At 57.7% G+C, this 4,819-nt stretch overlaps 1 long non-coding RNA gene across 1 annotated transcript; it reads right to left on the bottom strand.

Moving 5' to 3' along the window:
* Positions 1–602: 602 nt before the first annotated feature.
* LOC125615970 lies at positions 603–4,442 on the bottom strand. Its single transcript, XR_007346569.1, has 3 exons — positions 3,776–4,442; positions 3,177–3,434; positions 603–1,336 (listed from the first exon to the last, which is right to left on the bottom strand). It is a non-coding gene; the product is annotated as an uncharacterized LOC125615970 (long non-coding RNA).
* Positions 4,443–4,819: the final 377 nt, after the last annotated feature.

Here is a 4,819-nt window from a genome sequence, read left to right as displayed (position 1 = left end):
CCTGGCATGACCAGGCGTCGCAGTCTCAGCACTCCACGTCTCCAGCAGGATGATTCTTTGTGGTGGGGTCATTCTGTGCATTTAGGGTGGTCGGCAGCATCCCTGTGTGGCTGAAAAGCTTAGGCGGTCCAGGCTGTGTGACGGGGCACGGGAGGTGGGAGGCCTCGCTCCTGGGCCAGGAAGGTGGGCTGCAGGCGGGCAGCAGGCTTGGTGGGCCTCTGGGAGGGACAGGAAGCTGTGGAGTGGTTCCCAGGGGACACAGGCTTCCTGATTCAGACAGAGGTCCTCTCCATGAGGGTCTTCTCCAGGCCGGCCACCTAAGCCTCGGGGCCGATCACAGAGGAGGAACCCGAGGCCGCAGGGCAGCTTCACTGTGATCACGCAGCTATTGAGCAGAGTAAAGCTCTGCACAGGTGGCACTGGCTCCAGAGCAAGCTCACCGACTGCTGGCCCTGCTGCCCCACTCCCCACCCACCACTGGGCTACCTCGGAGCCTGGAGGGTCCCTGGACCCGCGGGCCAGGCACTCAGGGAGCGCCTCCGTCCCCCGGTGCTACCCGGGCCCTCCTTCCTCGCGGCTCAAACGGGTGCACTCTCCTGAGCCCTTGGGCCCTGAGGGAACGCTGGCCAAGCGGTTCTGGCCCAGGGGAGATGGCGCAGCTGATGTCCCGGCGGGGAACCTGCACAGGAGTTCCAGACCCTGAATTGGAAGTCATCCTCTTAGATGGTGCCTCTCTGTCCTGCTGGCTCCTGCTGTGGACCCCTGTGGGCATCCCCCTCCAGGGCCACTCAACCTAGGGCCCACAGTGACCCTGCCCACCTGTGACGTGGCTTCTCTAGGTTCCAGCTCAACAGAGTTCAGTTGCCCTGCTCTGCCATGAAGGCCGGGACGTGGTCGTGTGTGACGGCCACCCACATGTCCCCATCCTAGCGAGAACAGCCTGGAATAGCAGGGAGCGGAGGGTGGCCTGGCGTCAGCTCGGGGCTCCGTGTCACCCACCAAGCTCACCTGTGCAGACTTCACCAAGACCTATCTCCTTTCAATCTAATTCAAATTCTCTTTAAACCCCCAACACACCAATTGAGGAAAACGTGAAGCTAACCCTTCCCAGGACTTCCCTGGAGCCCGGAACCTGTCAGCAGCTCTAGAATCTCACAGGAGCTCCAGGTGTGGCCTCTCCTTCTCTGAGGGGTAGTGCTGGTGATGGGATAGGATTGCCAGGGCTGGGTCACCATCGTCTTGCCAAGGGGTTCCTGGGTGGCCCAACCAGCACTGTTGGTAGGGACACAATGTAGCTACAGGCAGGGGTTTCTAGTCACAACCTCTTCAAGAAAATCTAAAAGAGAAAGGAACCTTAGTAATATCTTTTGTTTCACACTATTTATCAAAGCTATATTCCTTTCAATCCAGGCATCACATGCTTGGTATTTTACCAAGTGAGTTGAGAACTTATATCCACTCCGCTCCCCCACACAATCTGGCAGCCCTACTCACCACGGCCCAAGGCGGAAGCCCCAAGGAGGCCCTTCAGCAGGAAGGGATTGCACTGGAATATTACTCAGCCCCGGAAAGATATGGACGTGAGCCATGAGAAGAAGTCAGGGGACTTGTGTGCACATTTCTAAGAGAAAGTTGCCCAGTCCAAGCAGAGGGGTTTGGGAGAAGGAAGAACTGCAGCAACAAGAAACCCAGGGCTTCCGCTGAAGGGCTGGTGGGGTGGCTGGTGGATGGCTGGTGGATGGCTGGTGGATGGCTGGTGGATGGCTGACGGATGACTGGGTGGATGGCTGACGGATGACTGGGTGAATGGCTTGTGGATGGCTGGGTGGATGACTGGGTGGATGGCTGGTGGATGGCTGGGTGGATGACTGGGTGGATGGCTGGTGGATGGCTGGGTGGATGACTGGGTGGATGGCTGGTGGATGGCTGGGTGGATGACTGGGTGGATGGCTGGTGGATGGCTGGGTGGATGACTGGGTGGATGGCTGGTGGATGGCTGGGTGGATGACTGGGTGGATGGCTGGTGGATGGCTGGGTGGATGACTGGGTGGATGGCTGGTGGATGGCTGGGTGGATGACTGGGTGGATGGCTGGTGGATGGCTGGGTGGATGACTGGGTGGATGGCTGGTGGATGGCTGGGTGGATGACTGGGTGGATGGCTGGTGGATGGCTGGGTGGATGACTGGGTGGATGGCTGGTGGATGGCTGGGTGGATGACTGGGTGGATGGCTGGTGGATGGCTGGGTGGATGACTGGGTGGATGGCTGGTAGATGGCTGGGTGGATGGCTGGGCGGATGGCTGGTGGATGGCTGGTGGTATGGCTGGGTGGATGGCTGTTGGATGGCTGTTGGATGGCTGGGTGGATGGTTGGTGGATGGCTGGTGGATGGCTGGGTGGATGGCTGGGTGGATGGCTGGTGGATGGCTGGTGGATGGCTGGGTGGATGACTGGGTGGATGGCTGGTAGATGGCTGGGTGGATGGCTGGGCGGATGGCTGGTGGATGGCTGGTGGTATGGCTGGGTGGATGGCTGTTGGATGGCTGTTGGATGGCTGGGTGGATGGCTGGTGGATGGCTGGTGGATGGCTGGTGGATGGCTGGGTGGAGCAGAGGTGACAGGCAGGTGTAGCAGAGGAAGCCTGCCACATTGACAGGGACGTGTGTCACTAGGCATTCGTCCAGACCCACAGGCTGAATGGCACCAGTGGGACCCCAGTGCAGAGCTGGGCTCTGGGTCATCCTGATATGCCAGTGTCACTTGTCCCTGTGACAGACAGTCCCCTCTGGGGTGATGCTGATGGCAGGAGGCTGCATGTGCCAGACAGGACGGGAGAGGGTCTGTGCTTCCTGCTCCGTTTTACTGGGAACTTAAGCTTGTGAGTGCGGCTTTCGACAGCGCGACCTTGACCATGTGCAGCCTTGGACACCTGAGACCTGCGGCCCCACCACACCACTGGCTCCCTGGGGCAGAAGGCAACTCCGTGGTGGAAAGGAAGCCAAGGGAGGCAGTGGGGGCAGGAAGGGGTCTGAAGGCTGCAGGCCTGGGTCTGCGTCACGCTGGAGCCCTCCCAGGGAGGAGCCCCCCAAGCCCTCTGACCTCCGCCCCATGGGCCTGGGAGCAGCAGGCAGGAAGGCGGGGCTCAGGCTGCGAGTGAGGTTGAAGCAGGACTCTTACCTCAGTCCTTCCCTTCTTTCCTGAGTGCAGGGGACCAGCTGCATTGGGTGGTCCCAGTCACCTCGGCAGGACCCAGCTTCTGTTTCTCTGCCTCATGACTCCGCCGTCGGGGCAGGAGTGCGGGCAGACGCTTGGTACTCACTCACAGGCTGAAGTGGAGGATCAGTATTTCAGAAAAGGCCAATTAAATAAATAGGTATCAGAGATTTCCTTACTTGACTATATAATAAGCTGGGAAGTTGGTTTTAAAATAGAGCCCTAGAAAAAACACAAATCATAAAACATCAATTATTTTACGTTATTTTACATCTGGAAACCTTTCATAAAACATTTTAACTATCGCTGCTCCACTGAAGATCAAGCTGGTTACTTAGAAGGAATCTGACCCAGCCCAGGGCAGTCATCCTGCAGGGAGCATGGGCAGTCTCAGCAAGGACCAAGAGCTTGCACCCACCAAGCCCTTGACGGGACAAACCCTCTGAGATGCTCAGGCCCCTCCACTGAGGCAGGGGGAGCTGACCAGGCCACAGAGCAGTTGGCAGTCCCTGGAGGACAGAGCCAGGCAGCGTGACGGTCTCAGTGGCCCCGTGTGCACTCACCAGGGGAGGATGAGGCTTCAGTCCACAGGCTCAGCCCCACAGAGTGGTGGCCCCTGGGATGCAGCGGGAGCAGGAGGCCTTGGTCCTAATCCCAGCCCAGTCTCTGGCTTGTGCTGCTAAAGCCGCTTTGCCCCTGCGTAAGTGGGGCTGGCAACAACCCTCCTGTGTGGCGTTCCGGAGGCTTCCGTAGGGAGTCCATGAGAGAAACACAGGGTCTGGCACTCAGGGACACCCAGCCACGGTGCCCACTGTGAGCCAGGAAGGTCTCAGCCCACGGCTGGCACCGAAGACAGAGCCAGCCCGCCGTAATATGACCTGTGCCAACAAGAGAATGAGCTGATTTTTAGGAGGATGGGAGAAAAAATGAAAGTGAAATGGAGAATTTTTTTAAAAAGCGAAATAAAATGAGGAGGGCTAGATGGCAAAGCAGAAAGGAGACACCCAGCTCCGTGGGCGGGTGAGGGAAGAGGGGCTCTCGCTGGTGGGCGAGAGGGCAAGGCGCCAAGTTGTGAAATAAAGAAGTGATTAATGGAGGCAGCCAGGAGAGGATTAGGAGAGAGCGCTTTTGATATTGTGCAGTCAGGAGGGAAGACTGCAAGGAATTTTAAAGCACAGGAAAAAAATAAAAAGGAGAAAGAAGAGCTGGAGAAATCGAGGGCTGGAGAGCTCATGGGTAGGGTTTGCTGCTGGGTCCTGTGCGGCAGCCGTTGGTGGCTCACAATGCGTCCCTCCTCCTCCTCTGGTTGCCCTTCCTAGGGAAACACAGGGCCTTGTTTGAAAATCTAAACACACAAGGACCCAATAGTGGGAAATGAAACTCAAGAAATCTAGCAAAAAACAATTGAGCTATTTAAGCTCTCGAAGGACTTTCAAAATTGGAGTGAGGGAAGCTCAATTCTGCCTCTTGTGCGTTCACTGCAAAAACATTGGATTCTTGTATGATGCATGTGTGAATTTCAGTGACCCCCACATCTGCCTGGTTGGGCTGGGCAGGGAGAGGGGCCCAAAAGGCTCTGGGGTGCAGGGAGGGGAGAGGTCCATACA

This window comes from Marmota marmota, unplaced genomic scaffold, assembly GCF_001458135.2.
Source record: "Marmota marmota marmota unplaced genomic scaffold, marMar, whole genome shotgun sequence".
In the NCBI taxonomy this organism is placed as follows: domain Eukaryota; kingdom Metazoa; phylum Chordata; class Mammalia; order Rodentia; family Sciuridae; genus Marmota; species Marmota marmota.
Note: the sequence above shows the minus strand (reverse complement) of the source record. Positions and strands in the feature narration are given on the sequence as shown.